Source organism: Quercus suber, unplaced genomic scaffold, assembly GCF_002906115.3.
Source record: "Quercus suber isolate HL8 unplaced genomic scaffold, Cork oak 2.0 scaffold_179, whole genome shotgun sequence".
NCBI lineage: Eukaryota > Viridiplantae > Streptophyta > Magnoliopsida > Fagales > Fagaceae > Quercus > Quercus suber.
Genome location: NW_027069638.1, coordinates 932,161 through 946,854, shown reverse-complemented (window position 1 = coordinate 946,854; position 14,694 = coordinate 932,161). Strand labels below are relative to the sequence as shown.

Sequence of the window (14,694 nt, the reverse complement as noted above, 5' to 3'; positions counted from 1 at the left end):
ATAAGGGCAAAAAAAATTATATCTATTTTTTTTTAAAAGTTAAAAAAAACTTCAGCAATTTGGTGAAGCCACTTGGTGCAATCACGGCTTCTAAACTCAACTTTTATTATATATTATATGATATGATATGATATGATATATAGATATAGATTTATATACAAATAAGACAACGCATCATCAATTATGTTTGTTGACCATTTTATGGATTTTATTTCCATTTAACAATAAATATCATCAATTATGTTTGTTGACCATTTTATGGATTTTATTTCCATTTAACAATAAATATAAAAAAATTTAGATAGTTGTCACGTTTCAAAACAATGTTGAAAAGTAGCGTCTCGAGTGTCTAAAACTCAAGTTCCATGATAAAAATCGAGTTTTTAAGTCTCACTTTGTAAGCGGAATGCTTCGAGGCGGAAAAAAATTCAAGTAAAAATCGAGTTTTAAAGACTCGAGTTCCGAAAAACGCCGCTATAGGGACTTAAAAACGTCACTATAGATCTATAGGGCTCACTATATGTTTGCAGGAAAACGCCGCTATAGGGTTATAAAACGTCACTATAGAGTTTAAAAACGCCACTATAGGGCTCCTTGAACCTAGCATGGGTACTTATAAAAAAAATTTTGCAGAAAAACGCCGCTATAGGACTTAAAAACACCACTATAGGGGTGATCGCACTAAAAATTATTTTGCATGGAACTCGAGTTTTTAAAACTCGAGATTTGTGTGGCATTTTCACCAGCAAAACACTCGCAAAGCGAGTCTTTGAGACTCGATTTTTAATATGGATCTCGAGTTTCTAAAACTCGAGATGCTATTTTTCTTAATTCTTAAACACGTTGCTTAACTTACTATTTACTCCCCCCACACAAAGCCATTCTGCCCATTCCCCCCCATTTTATAGACATGTTGTTTCCATTGAATCCGTATGTTATAGTTTTTTTTTTTTGGTTAATCCATTTGTTATAATTGAAGTGTTTTATATGTTGTGGTCTATATGGAGATATACCAAGATTGAAATCCTTTAATGAAATTTATTTCTAATGGGATTAGGATTTTGTTTTCAAGGGTTTCTAGCATTATTAGGGTTTTGGATCTTAATGTTGAAACCATTGATGTTTGATTTATAAATTTTGATTTATTAAATCAAAAGGTATTTTTGATGGAAAATGATAAATTATTATCTGTATATATTAAGAGGATTTAGAAAATTAATTATTTTTTTTTCTGTCAAAAATACCTCTAAAGTAATTAACCGACAACTTAAAAATGGAGTTAAAATAGTAAATTGGAAAAAGAAAGTTAGTTATTGTTTTTTTTACCGTTAAAAATATCCCTACCTAAAACTTAAAAATGGGGTTAAAATAGTAAATTGACAAAAATAATAAATTCCTACTTCTACGTTGAAATGCCTTTCTGATTCTAATAAACTCCTACTTTTACGTTGATTTAAATTCCTACTTCTACTCACTAACTTCCTACAAAATATGATTACTCTTTTCTTAGTTTTAAAATTCCTCCAATTTACAAAACTCACTTCACGTATTTATTTATTTATTTATTTATTTTTACTTCATCACCATGTATTTGTTTCTTCTATCCTCCTTTTTTTTCAATTTTTTTTTTTTAAATTTCATTACATCTTTAGTTTTTTTTTTTTTTTTTTTAATTGGAAAAAGTAAAAATCTTAAATTATAATAAATGTAAATTATTAATTTTTACCCAAAAAATAAAAGAGCCTCTGAACACGTACTCATGTGCATGCTCAAAGGCTATTTATTATTAAAATCCTGTTTATCCACGTAGAAAAAGGAATCCTAATATGATTAGGATTGGAAGTTACTCTATCTCTCACCCTAAGTCGGTCATGTTCTTATATATATCACAATGCGAAGTTGTGAAATAGAAGTATACATACTTTCATCCCTATAGGATAACTCTCTCTCACTCTCACCCTAAATTTTCTCTCTGATTCTCTCTCTCAAATTAGTCAAACTCATAGCTAATCGGAGCAATAGAGTTCTGTGCGGTTCGTACTGTTAGGGTTAGTGTTTATTGATGGAAATGGAGAGGAAGAAGAAGGTGAGCTTGTTCGACGCGGTGGACAAGTGGAAGATCGCCAAAATCAACTGCAGCGGCTTCTTGTCCTCTGCCGCGAGTGGTAGAATTATTGGCGGAGGCCCTAGGATCAATAGCTGGACGGGGAGGAAGAGTTCTTGTTTTCAAGTCTAATCAGACTGTCATCCTAGTCAGTGAGACTGGCAGTGGCAAAACCACTCAGATTCCCCAGTTCTTTTTGGAAGCGATCGATATAAAAACCACCCCAGATAAGAGCAAGAAGATGATGGTTGCGTGCACCCAGCCTCGTAGGGTGGCTGCTATGTCTGTTTCTCGCCGTGTTGCTGAAGAGATGGATGTAACTATCGGAGAAGAGGTTGGTTATAGCATCCGTTTCGAAGACTGCAGCAGTGCAAGAACAGTTTTGAAGTATTTAACAGATGGTATGCTTTTAAGAGAAGCAATGACAGATCTGCTTTTGGAACACTACAAGGTCATAATTCTTGATGAGGCTCACGAAAGAACGTTGGCAACTGATGTTCTGTTTGGACTTCTGAAGCAAGTGTTGACAAATAGACCTAATCTGAAGCTAGTTGTAATGAGTGCTACTCTTGAGGCTGAAAATTTTCAGAGTTATTTTGATGCACCACTTATGAAAGTTCCTGGGAGGCTTCATCCGGTGGAAATATTTTACACTGAAAAGCCTGAAATTGACTACCTGGATGCAGCAATCTGAACTGTTGTGCAAATTCATAAGAGTGAAACTCCTGGAGATGTACTTGTGTTCCTCACTGGTGAGGAGGAGATAGAAGATGCATGTCGAAAAATAACGAAAAAAGTAGCAAATATGGGTGACCAGGTGGGACCTGTCAAAGTAGTGCCTTTGTATTCTTCTCTTTCTCCAGCTATGCAGCAGAAGATATTTGAACCGGCTCCGCCTCCCGTGAAAGAGGATGGTCCTGCTGGAAGGAAGATTGTGGTTTCAACAAACATTGCCGAAACTTCTTTGACCATTAATGGTATAGTGTATGTAGTCGACCCTGGGTTTGCAAAACAAAAAGTTTATAACCCATGAGTGCCTGTGGAATCGCTGTTGGTATCTCCGATCTCTAAGGCTAGTGCACACCAGAGATCAGGGCGTGCAGGAAGAACTCAGCCTGGAAAATGCTTTAGACTTTACACCGAGAAAAGTTTCCAGAATGATCTTCAACCATAGACCTATCCAAAAATGTTAAAATCAAATCTTGCAAATACGATTCTTACTTTAAAGAAAATAGGGATAAATGATCTAGTGCATTTTGATTTTATGGATGCCCCTGCTCCAGAGACATTGATGCGGGCTTTAGAGGCTTTGAATTACCTTGGGGCGATAGATGATGATGGAAATCTGACAACGCTGGGTGAAATTATGAGTGAATTTCCATTGGATCCTCAGATGTCAAAGATGCTCGTAGTTAGCCTTGAGTTCAACTGTTCAAATGAAATTCTATCAATTTCTGCCATGCTTTCAGTACCCAATTGCTTTGTCAGGCCTAGGGAGGCTCAGAAAGCTGCTGATGAAGCAAAAGCTAGGTTTGGGCACATCGATGGAGATCACCTCATGCTCTTGAATGTATACCATGTGATGAAGCTGAGAAATTCACCAGTGAGTCACACGATGCCTTCGCGCTCGAACATAAACCTACACAATACAAAGAAGAAAACCTATCAAAGGGCACCAGTGTGGTGCCGGCCAAATACCCTCCGAAGGTCAAGTCAGAAAATATTCTCATAACTCTAGAGTGCTAGAGAGGGTAAATAATGCGTACTTTTATTGGCGAGAGTATTGGGGCTTTTATAGTAGTCGAAAGTTTTCCCTCTTAGACTTGGCATCCAAGTCTTTTTCTTGTAGAAATCATCTTTTTTAGAGTCCAAAACGTGGTGGACAGATCTTCTCCTTAAAGGGAAGATCTTCACCAATACATGAAAATTCTAGAATCCAAGTTGCGCAAGGACTCTGTTTAGGGCTTTACGAGAATGGGCCAAAGTGTTCCCACTAAGGGGTCCAACAGGCCCATGGCCGACCAACCCATCTTTCTTCCCTCTGTCCACATCAGGTCCGTCCACGTAAGGCCTTGTTAGAATAACGGGCTCGTCTCTCCTTTAGTTCGCGGACTATAGTTGGCCCGTACATTCACTCTAGGCATCCTAACGCGTATTTTCTCCCTTTCAGTTGCCCCCTCACCCGATAGGCCTGTCATAGATAAGAGAACGGAACCATGGGGTGACGGTTTTAAAACCTCGATCATGTTTTCATGACACCTAGATCCGTGAACTTTTCTCCGTACATTGTCAGATTAGGAGTTAACACATTTATGAGTCGTGCCAAGTGTCATCCTGTCAATGGTCGTTGTTTTGGAATGAGGTGTCGCTTCGTCTTCCGTGCATATCCTTTATAAATATCGACCCCTTCGCCCCTCATTTTTCCACTTGTTGCTGGAAAAAATTGTCAGAGCAAGTCCATCACATCTGTCAAAGAATAGTCCGCTCACTCCCATACCCGTCATCTGCAGCATCTTACTCACTTCGAACTTTTGGTAAGTAGTCTCCTATCCGTCCTCTTTTAACTTTAATTCTCTTTTTATTTCTTTTTTAGACTTTATGCGCTCGTCGTTCTTTCCAAAACCTGTTAGAGTCTTAGGTTTTGCCATTACCTGTAGGCCATGTTTAGTGCGTCGAGTAATCAGTCGGTCATCCGTGACGGGGCGGACTACGAAGAGGTATACCCGTTAGGTCCCAAAGACCACGACGCCCCGAGTGAGGAGAGTAGTTTGTCCTCATCCTCCTCGTCCTCAACAAATGAGGGCCTGGAGATGATCGAAATACAAGAAGGTTCAGCTGACGACGAAGAGCCGATAGTTAGATCCGTCGTGGGAGCTGATGGACTTAGGGAGTTCATCATGCTTCCAGAGTGGACGGTACACGCCTTTACATCCACTATCAAAGAATCCCACTTTAATACCCTTAGGGCCCGTTACCAAATCCCAGACCACATCCCACTCCGTCTACCCTATATGTCAGAAAAATGTTATTACGAAGGAGTTGACGGAGTAAGTGTGTACGAACAAGTGCTCAAGGCCGGCTTGAGATTTCCATTAAATTCGTTGCATCGCGAACTTCTAAAATACCTAGGTATATCCGTTAGCCAGGTGTCTCCTAATGCCTGGAGGGTTTTCATCGCGATGGAGGTTCTGTACGGAGCCATGTCGGATGGTGGGAGAAGGCTTACGATAAAGGAGTTCCTCCACTGCTACCGTCCAGATGAGATAGATAAGTCGCGGGGCATGTATAGCTTTGTCCTTAGGAGCCCCGTCTTAAAAGTTATTTTTGAAACCCCAGACTCAAATAGAGACTGGAAGAGCCGCTACTTTTTCATCGAAGGAGATAACTGGATGTGTCATCCAAAGGAGACGGATTTCATGCCCGTCGACACAGTTTGGGGCGTTTTAAACCCATCTAGTATGGCCCGTCATAAATGACTCCGTGTAGTTTAACTAATTTTTATTATGTTTTTAACGTCTGTCCTCTTTGACGCAGTTCGACGGTGTCCCTAGATTACCCTCGAGGAATTCAGTTTCCTTGAGAAAATTTTTGCAAAGACAAAGCCCGAGGAGTGGACTTGGGCCAAGCTCGTCAACCTCAACACCATCCATTGGTATTGTGACGGGCCCGAACCAACCCCGGCCGCACTAAAGTACGAGAAGCAGACCCGTTTACGTAAGTCTGTTGCCCCTATTATCCATTTTTTATTGTCATTGTTATTATTATTTCTTAATCCGTCTACCTCTTTTAGAGATGGAGGATGCAAAGAGGCGAGCAGCTATTAGACTTCAGGCTGCAAAGAACAAAGAGGCTGGGACGGACCCTATGGGGACGGGCTCCAGCAAGCAGAGTCTAAAGAGGAAACTGCCCGTGAAGGGTGATCGTGCGCCAAAACAGCCCAAGATCCCCTTGGAGCCAGTCGTCGGCTTGATGGCTGGGGGGGATAAGTCGGTCACCCCGCTCAAACATGGTGCTGGTAAGGGCCTAATGACAGGTCCGTCTGGTAGCCAGAAGAAGCCACCCGTCCTGCTTCGTGAGGACTCCAAGTATGCCCTTGAGAGGCTGTCGTCCATTATTACCACCGACGACTACGAGGACTTGGGGAATCACTCGACGGAGGCGATGGGGGAGACGGGCCTCTTCAACATTGCTCAGGTAATTCTTCCGTCGTCATTCGGTCCATCCGTTCACCCCTTGCTGCCCTTAATATTTTACTTATGCATTTTGTTGTCCTTCAGGCTATGATCATGATGAAAGGCTTGATGGTACGGTGTCTCAACCACGAGACGACCATTGGCCAGGTTCGTGAGAAAGCCAAGGCGATGGAGGAAGAGCTGCTTGATCTCAAGGCCTGGAAGGTCGTCCAGGAGAAAAAACTTAAGATGGCCGAGACGGCCCTGGACGAATGTATCCAGCTGACGGACCGTCTGAAGAAGTCCTTGGTGGAGAAAGATGATGAGGTTCGACAGGCGAAGGAGAATGCGATACATTAGTACCGTGACTCCGATGCCCTGATTTCGGAACTGAGTCTGGTTTACAACGACGGTTTTGACGATGCCCTCTGTCAGGTGAAGGCATTATACCCGGATATAGACCTGTCTACCGTCGCCGTCACTGCCCCCGAGCCATCAATTATTCAGCCCGTTCAGTCTGAAGATACAAATGTTCTTTTCGACGAGAACGTCCCTGTCCGCGAAGCTCTTGTAGATCAAACCGTTGCGGACAGCCAAGCTAAGGATGCTCGGGACCGTCCTGATGAAGAAAAAGAGAGAGCAGTAGAAGACTTGTAATAACTTAGTTTTATTAATTAATCTCTCTTTTTTTCTTTTTCTTTTTTTTTGTATCAAGTGTAGAACAATTTTTAATGCCCGTCATGTTTATGAGGTTTTATGAACATAGCCCGTTCTGTATGTTTGTTAAATTCTGCAAGGTCCGTTGACCTTTGTTTTATTTTATTTTTGTGAAATGCATGTTTTATTTTAAAGTACATTTCACGTTATTAGATGAACTCTGTTCGGTTTATGCGCTTCGTCCGTCCTTCCTTTTGTTTTTTGAAGACAATCCGTCCAGTCTTGTGGAATCAATTTATTCGTCCATTAACCGTTTAACCAAGGGTCGTCACCCTTTAGGATGATTTGTCCGTTCTTGGGACTTTTAGAATTACCATCCATTTAGAATGGTCCGTTTAGTACGTGGGTTTAGCCCAGATTTTAAGTGTTATCATCCTTTAGGGATGATCCGTCCATCTTGTGGTCGTTATTTTTGGCCCGTCCATTATGTGGATTTTAAAAGAGTTGCAATCTTTTTGGGATGATCCGTCCATCTTGTGGACGTTATTTTTGGTCCGTCCATTATCTGGACTTGGTGGTTACCATCCTTTTAGGACGATCCGTCCATCTTGTGGACGTTATTACTGGTCCGTCCATTATCTGGACTTAGTAGTTACCATCATTTTAGGATGATCCGTCCAGCTTGTGGACGTTATTACTGGTCCGTCCATTATCTGGACTTAGTAGTTACCATCCTTTAAGGATGATCCGTCCAGCTTGTGGACGTTATTACTGGTCCGTCCATTATCTGGGCTTCAGTAATTATCATCTTTTTAGGATGATCCGTCCAGCTTGTGGACGTTATTACTCCGATCATAATTAACAAACATAGTCGAGCCTGAATATTCCTCTAATTAATTAAGCGAAACCCATATGTTTGTAATAAGTCAACAATACCTGCCCCCTTGGGCTAAAGAAAAAGAAGTGCTTATAGAAAGAACTGAAAAAATAAAAAACTAGGAAAATGAAAAACTGGAAAAACGGGGAATGCTGGTGTTCTTGATATCTTCGTGCCGTCTCTATTGGTAGTATTTTCGAAGATGCTCTATGTTTCATGAGTGCTGTAGCTTCCGTTTGTCCATGGTTTCGAGGTGGTAGGTCCCCTTCCTCTGCCATGACGAGATCTTGTAAGGTCCTTCCCAGTTGGGGCCAAGTTTTCCTTGTGAAGGATCTTTAGCCGCTCCCATTACCTTCCATAGCACAAGGTCCCCGATCTGAAAGTCTCTATGTCTGACTTTGGAGTTGTAGTATTTTGCCATGAGGTTCTGGTATCGGGCCAACCTTTGTTCTGATGTAGCCCAGAATTCATCGACCAGGTCTAGTTGTAGCCGCAAAGCCCCTTCATTCTTGATATCATTGTAGCTCTCCACTCGATAACTTGTAAGCCCTATCTCTGCTGGAATGACAGCCTCGCTCCTGTATGCTAGCCTGAAAGGTGTTTCTCCCGTGGGCGTTCTTGCCGTTGTACGATATGCCCACAAGATACTTGGTAACTCATCAGGCCAAATGTCTGTTGCCCCCTCGAGCCGGGTCTTGATGATTTTGAGCAGGGACTGGTTCGTGACTTCAACTTGCCCATTGGCCTGCGGATGTGCGGGTGATGAGTAGTGATTTCTGATGCCTAATTCCGAGCAGAAATCTTGGAATGCCTTATTGTCAAACTGTTTTCCGTTATCGAAGACGAGTACCCTTGGTATCCCGAATCTGCATACGATATTTCTCCATACAAAACTCCTGATGTTTCTCTCCATGATAGTCGCCAGGGCTTCTGCCTCCACCCACTTAGTGAAATAGTCGATCCCTACCACCAGAAATTTCAGTTGTCGTGCAGCCGTCGGGAGAGGGCCCATGATGTCTAGCCCCTATTGGGCGAACGGCTAAGGGGCCGTCATGGGTGTCAGCTCTTCGGTTGGTTGCCTAATTAAGTTGTTGAACCTTTGACATTTGTCGTAAGTCTTGACGTAGGCTTGTGCGTTCTTCTACATTGTAGGCCAATACTATCCTGCCCAGATCAGTTTGTGTACTAAGGACCGTGCCCCCGAATGGTTTCCGTAGATACCCTCATGGACTTCTCTCATTACGTAGTCTGCTTCCTCGTGGCCCAAACACTTTAAGTATGGTTGTGAGAACCCCCTCTTGTATAAGACGTCATTGATTATTATGAATCGCGAAGCTCGGACTTTCAATTTTCTTGCTGTGTCTCTGTCGTCTGGAAGCGTGCCTTCCTTTAGGTAGGCCGTTAGCGGCGTAGTCCAATTGTATTCAGGATTTACTTCTTGCACTTCTGCCCCATTGTTAATGATTGAGGAATTCTGGATGAACGACAATACCTGGTCGGGGGCCATCATGACCTCTGCGGAGGCGGCTTTTGCGAGCTGGTCAGTACATTCGTTCTCTTCCCTTAGGATTTGGACGAATGTGACCTGGAGGGTGCCGATCCGTCTCCTGACCTCCTCCAAGTATTTCTTCATCTTTTCCCCCTTACACTCATACGCACCGCTAATCTGACTGACTATTACCTGCGAATCGCAATGTACAATCATGGCCTCGGCACCTGCTGCTTTTGCCAGGTCTAATCCTGCCATCAATGCTTCATACTTGGCCTCATTATTGGTTGTTGGGAAGTCCAGCCAAATTATACACTTGATTTTTTCTCCATCAGGGGTTTGAATTACTACCCCAGCGCCTCCAGCTTGCTTGTTTTATGATCCATCCATGTGGATGTTCCATTGTCTGAAGGCTTGTGGCTCCTTATGCTCTGTTTGCGTGTATTCGGCGATGAAGTCCGCCATTGCTTGGTCCTTTATTGCAGTTCGCGGTCGGTAATGTATGTCAAACTCACTCAGCTCTATCGCCCACAGGGCCATTCGTTCGGCAGCTTCTGGGTTACTCATTGCCCTTTTTAGGGGTTGATCCGTTAGGACGATGATGGTGTGGGCTTGAAAGTACGGTTTGAGCTTTCGGGCTGCGGTTACCAGTGCGAAGGCGAGCTTTTCCATGTGGGGGTATCTTTTTTTCAGCTCCACGAAACCCCCTGCTTATGAAATAGACAGGTCGCTGAGTTCCTTCCTCTTCTCTTTCTAGGGCTGCGCTCACTGCCACCTGCGAAACTGCTAGGTATAAGTAGAGGTCTTCTCCTGGCTTGGACGGGCTGAGCAAGGGTGGCGAGGTGAGGTATTTCTTTTGGTCTTCAAATGCCTTCTGGCACTCATCCGTCCACTCGAATGATTTCCTTAGGACATGGAAGAACGGTCGACACTTGTCCGTCACTTTGGAGACAAACCTATTCAAAGCTGCAATCTTGCCGTTTAAGCTTTGTACGTCCTTTACTGTCCTTGGCGGTTCTATCTTCATGATGGCCTGTATCTTCTCTGGGTTGACCTCTATTCCTCTTTGGGATACCATAAAACCCAAGAATTTTCCCGCCGTTACTCCGAATATGCACTTGCCCGGATTCAGCTTCATGTTGTATGATCGTAGGGTATCAAATGTCTCTTGGAGGTCGCTCAGGTGATCTTTTTCGTGTGGACTCTTGACCAGCATGTCGTCGACGTAAACCTGTACGTTCCTCCCTATCTGGTGCGCGAACATTTTGTCCATTAACCTTTGGTACGTTGCCCCATCGTTCTTGAGTCCGAATGGTATCACCTTATAGCAAAATAGTCCTTGGCTGGTGACAAAGGACGTTTTCTCCTGATCAGATTCCTCCATCTTGATCTGATTATAGCCTGAAAAGGCATCCATAAAGCTTAAGAGCTGGTGTCTGGCCATAGAGTCGACCAGTGCATCTATCCGCGGGAGGGGATAGCTGTCCTTTGGGCACGCCTTGTTAAGGTCCGTGAAGTCGACACACATTTGCCACTTCCCGCTAGCCTTCTTGACCATGACCACGTTCGCCAACCACTCCGGGTAATATACTTTCCTAATGAAACCCGCCTCGAGTAGTTTTCTGACCTCCTGCGTTATCGCTCTATCTCGTTCGTGAGCAAACACTTGCTTTTTCTGCCGGACGGGTGGGGTTGAGGGGTTCACGTTGAGCTTGTGTACTATGACAGAGGGATCGATCCTGGGCATGTCTTCGTGGTTCCATGCAAAAACGTCTTGGTTCCTCCTGAGGAATGTTGTGAGGGCCTGGCGCACCGGCTGGCAGGCCAATGTCCCTATTCTGGTCGTTCGCTCTGGTTTTGACTCGTCGAGTGTTATCTCCTTCAACTCTTCGACCGGTTCTGTGACCGTCCGCTGCTCTTCTACGCACATTGTCTGATGATGATCTTCCATTTCTAGCATGGCAATGTAGCATTCTCGGGTAGTTACCTGATTCCCTCGTAATTCCCCAATCCCATAGTCCGTTGGGAACTTGATCATCAGGTGGTATGTTGATGTTGATGTTGATGCTTTCTATGAGTTAAGTGTGGGCCGTCCGAGAATACCATTGTAAGCGGATGAGTAGTCTACCACGAGGAACATTACATTCCTGGTGAGTTCTCGCGGGTAATCGCCCACTGTTACCGAGAGTGTGATGGAGCCTATTGGGAATACCCTTGTTCCTCCAAAACTGACAAGTGGAGCACTCGTCGGTATCAATCGTGCTCTGTCGATCCCCATTTGTTGGAATGCTGGATAGTATAGAATGTCTGTCGAGCTGCCGTTGTCGATTAATACTCGGTGGACATTGTAGTCCCCCACACGTATGCTGACAACCAGTGCGTCGTCATGTGGATGATGGAGTCTCCTTGCGTCTTCTTCAGTAAATCCAATGATAGGGCTTTCCACCTGTGCGATATTAGGCGTAAGGCCTGTTAGATGGACGTTCAGGACCGATCTGAGGTACGTTTTTCGAGCTTTTTTGGAGGAACCAGTAGCCGCGGTCCCTCCCACGATCATCCTTATGTCTCCGATGGGGGGTCTAGGATGCTCATTATCCCGTCGAGGGGCCGGCTCTTGGTGATTGAGATCCGCTCTCTCTTTGTTGACGAATTTCTGCAACTTCCCTTGTCTAATGAGGGCTTCAATCTGCTGCTTCAAGTCGTAGCAATCGGCTGTGTCGTGGCCGTGATCTCGGTGGAAACGACAATATTTGTCTTGCGGCCGCTTGCTTGGGTCGCTCTTTAGTTTCCCCGGGAACGTCAACGTTCCCTCGTCTTTGATTTGCATCAAAACTTGGTCAATCGGGGTGTTTAGAAGGGTGAAACTTGTGAACCTTCCTCCCGGGGGCTTAGGGCGCCTTTCATCCCTTTTATCTCCTGTCCTTTGTCTTTTCTGCCCTTGATCCTGACGCACGTCCGCTTGCCGTTCCCTCTTCTTGGGCTTTTCCTCCCGCGCTAGTAGCGCGTTTTCTGCATTCATGTACTTAGTGGCCCTGTAGAGTACCTCTGACATGGTTTTGGGGTCGTTTTTGTATAGTGAAAACAAAAACTTGCCCTTCTGCAACCCGTTCGTGAAAGCCGCCACCAGTATTTTGTCGTTGGCTTCATCGATCGAGAGTGCTTCCTTATTGAAGCGGGTTATGTAGGATCTTAACGTCTCGTCATCTCTCTGCCTGATGCTCATTAAGCATGTCATGGATTTCTTGTACCTGTGTCCCCCTATAAAGTGCGAGGTGAACTGAGCGCTCAACTCTTTGAAAGTGCTGATGGAGTTCGGCGTTAGCCGACTGAACCAAATTCTTGCGGGACCCTTCAGTGTGGTTGGGAAGGCCCTACACATGATTTCGTCCAGTACCTCTTGTAGATACATCAAGGTCTTGAACGTCTCCAGGTGGTCTAGGGGATCCTTGACTCCATCATAACTCTCTATCTGTGGCATCCGAAACTTGTGTGGTAGGGGAAAGGAATTGACGGGGTCGGTGAATGGAGAGTCAGTCCCGTTCACTAGGTTGTCTAGGTCGTTGGATACTAGTCCCTTTAGGGCGTTCATCATGACCTCCATCTGTTCTTTCATCGCCTGCATCTCCAAGAACATAGGTGGAGGAGTCGCATCCATGAGGGATGGGAGGCTCGTGTTTTGTTGTTCTGGCCTGCTTGGGGTGTTGCTCCCTTCAGGCCCTTCTCGGTCTCTTTGCATGGCGCTGGTACCTTCTTGATCCTCCCTTCGGTTGTTGGGTGCTGTGTTCCTTTGATGCAACTGTTCTTCTAGGTCATGATTTTGTTTGGTGAGGTTTGGTGAGGCGCTCCACGGCCGCAGTGAGAGTCTGAACCTGTCTCTCGAGCGCGGTTGTGGGTAGTTCCTCTCCTTGGATGTCGTTGGTTGTTGTTATCAAGCGAGTGAGCACCATGCAACCCTTCTGTCTCAGAGATGAAGTAACGTCTGACTACTTTCTTCTCAGTTTCCCACAGACGGCGCCAACTGATGAAGCTGAGAAATTCACGAGTGAGTCACACGATGCCTTCGCGCTTGAACGTAAACCTACACAATACAAAGAAGAAAACCTATCAAAGGGCACCGGTGTGATGCCGGCCAAATACCCTCCGAAGGTCAAGTCAGAAAATATTCTCACAACTCTACAGTGCTAGAGAGGGTAAATAATGCGTACCTTTATTGGCGAGAGTATTGGGGCTTTTATAGTAATCAAAAGTTTTCCCTCTTAGACTTGGCATCCAAGTCTTTTCCTTGTAGAAATCATCTTTTTTAGAGTCCGAAACGTGGTGGACAGATCTTCTCCTTATAGGGAAGATCTTCACCAATACATGAAAATTCTAGAATCTAAGTTGCGCAAGGACTCTATCTAGGGCTTTACGAGAATGGGCCAAAGTGTTCCCACTAAGGGGTCCAACAGGCCCATGGCCGACCAGCCCATCTTTCTTCCCTCCGTTCACATCAGGTCCGTCCACGTAAGGCCTTGTGAGAATAACGGGCTCGTCTCTCCTTTAGTTCGCGGACTATAGTTGGCCAGTACATTCACTCTAGGCATCCTAGCGCGTATTTTCTTCCTTTCACCATGCATACAAGCAAAAAAACAAGGACCCATTATGGTGCTATGAGAACTTCGTCAACCAAAGGGTGTTGAAGGCTGCTGATAATGTCAGACAACAGCTCGTGCGTATCATGGCCAGGTTTAACCTCAAGTTGTGCAGCACTAATTTCAACAGCCGTGATTACTACATCAACATAAGGAAGGCTATGGTAGCAAGATATTTCATGCAGGTAGCTCACTTGGAATGTACTGGACACTACTTGACACAGTGAAGGACAACCAAGTGGTGCACTTGCATCCATCGAATTGCTTGGATCACAAGCCGGAGTGGGTCATTTATAATGAATATGTTCAAACAAATAATAATTACATTCGGACGGTGACAGATATTCGTGGTGAATGGGTTATTGGTATAGCACCACATTATTATGATCTGACGAACTTCCTCCTGTGTGAGGCTAAGCGTGTTCTCGAGAAGCTTTACAAGAAGCGGGAGAAGGAGAGCAAGAACAGAAAGTGATATGTTTTCAGCACTGGCATCTTTCAACTCCTTGTTTGCCTTTTCTCAACGGAAAGGAGGAGGAGCCAATTCTTTCGTTATATTAGCCATTGTGTAACTCTCAAGAGGGCCAGCTTGGTAGTGAAATCGGTGTAAATTTGGCAATGTCCCTGTACCATAAACTAGTGCTAGTTTTAGTGAACTATAATTTTCTGTTGTATTGAATATCTTAATTTATTCTGGATTTGATGGTTTCAAAAAAGAAAAAAAAAATGCATGATTGGGGTTCTAGATTTTTTTTTGGTTCTTA

At 44.2% G+C, this 14,694-nt stretch overlaps 1 pseudogene; it reads left to right on the top strand.

Moving 5' to 3' along the window:
- The first annotated feature begins 2,062 nt into the window (after window positions 1-2,062).
- LOC112011152 (probable pre-mRNA-splicing factor ATP-dependent RNA helicase DEAH3) lies at window positions 2,063-14,405 on the top strand (annotated as a pseudogene).
- Window positions 14,406-14,694: the final 289 nt, after the last annotated feature.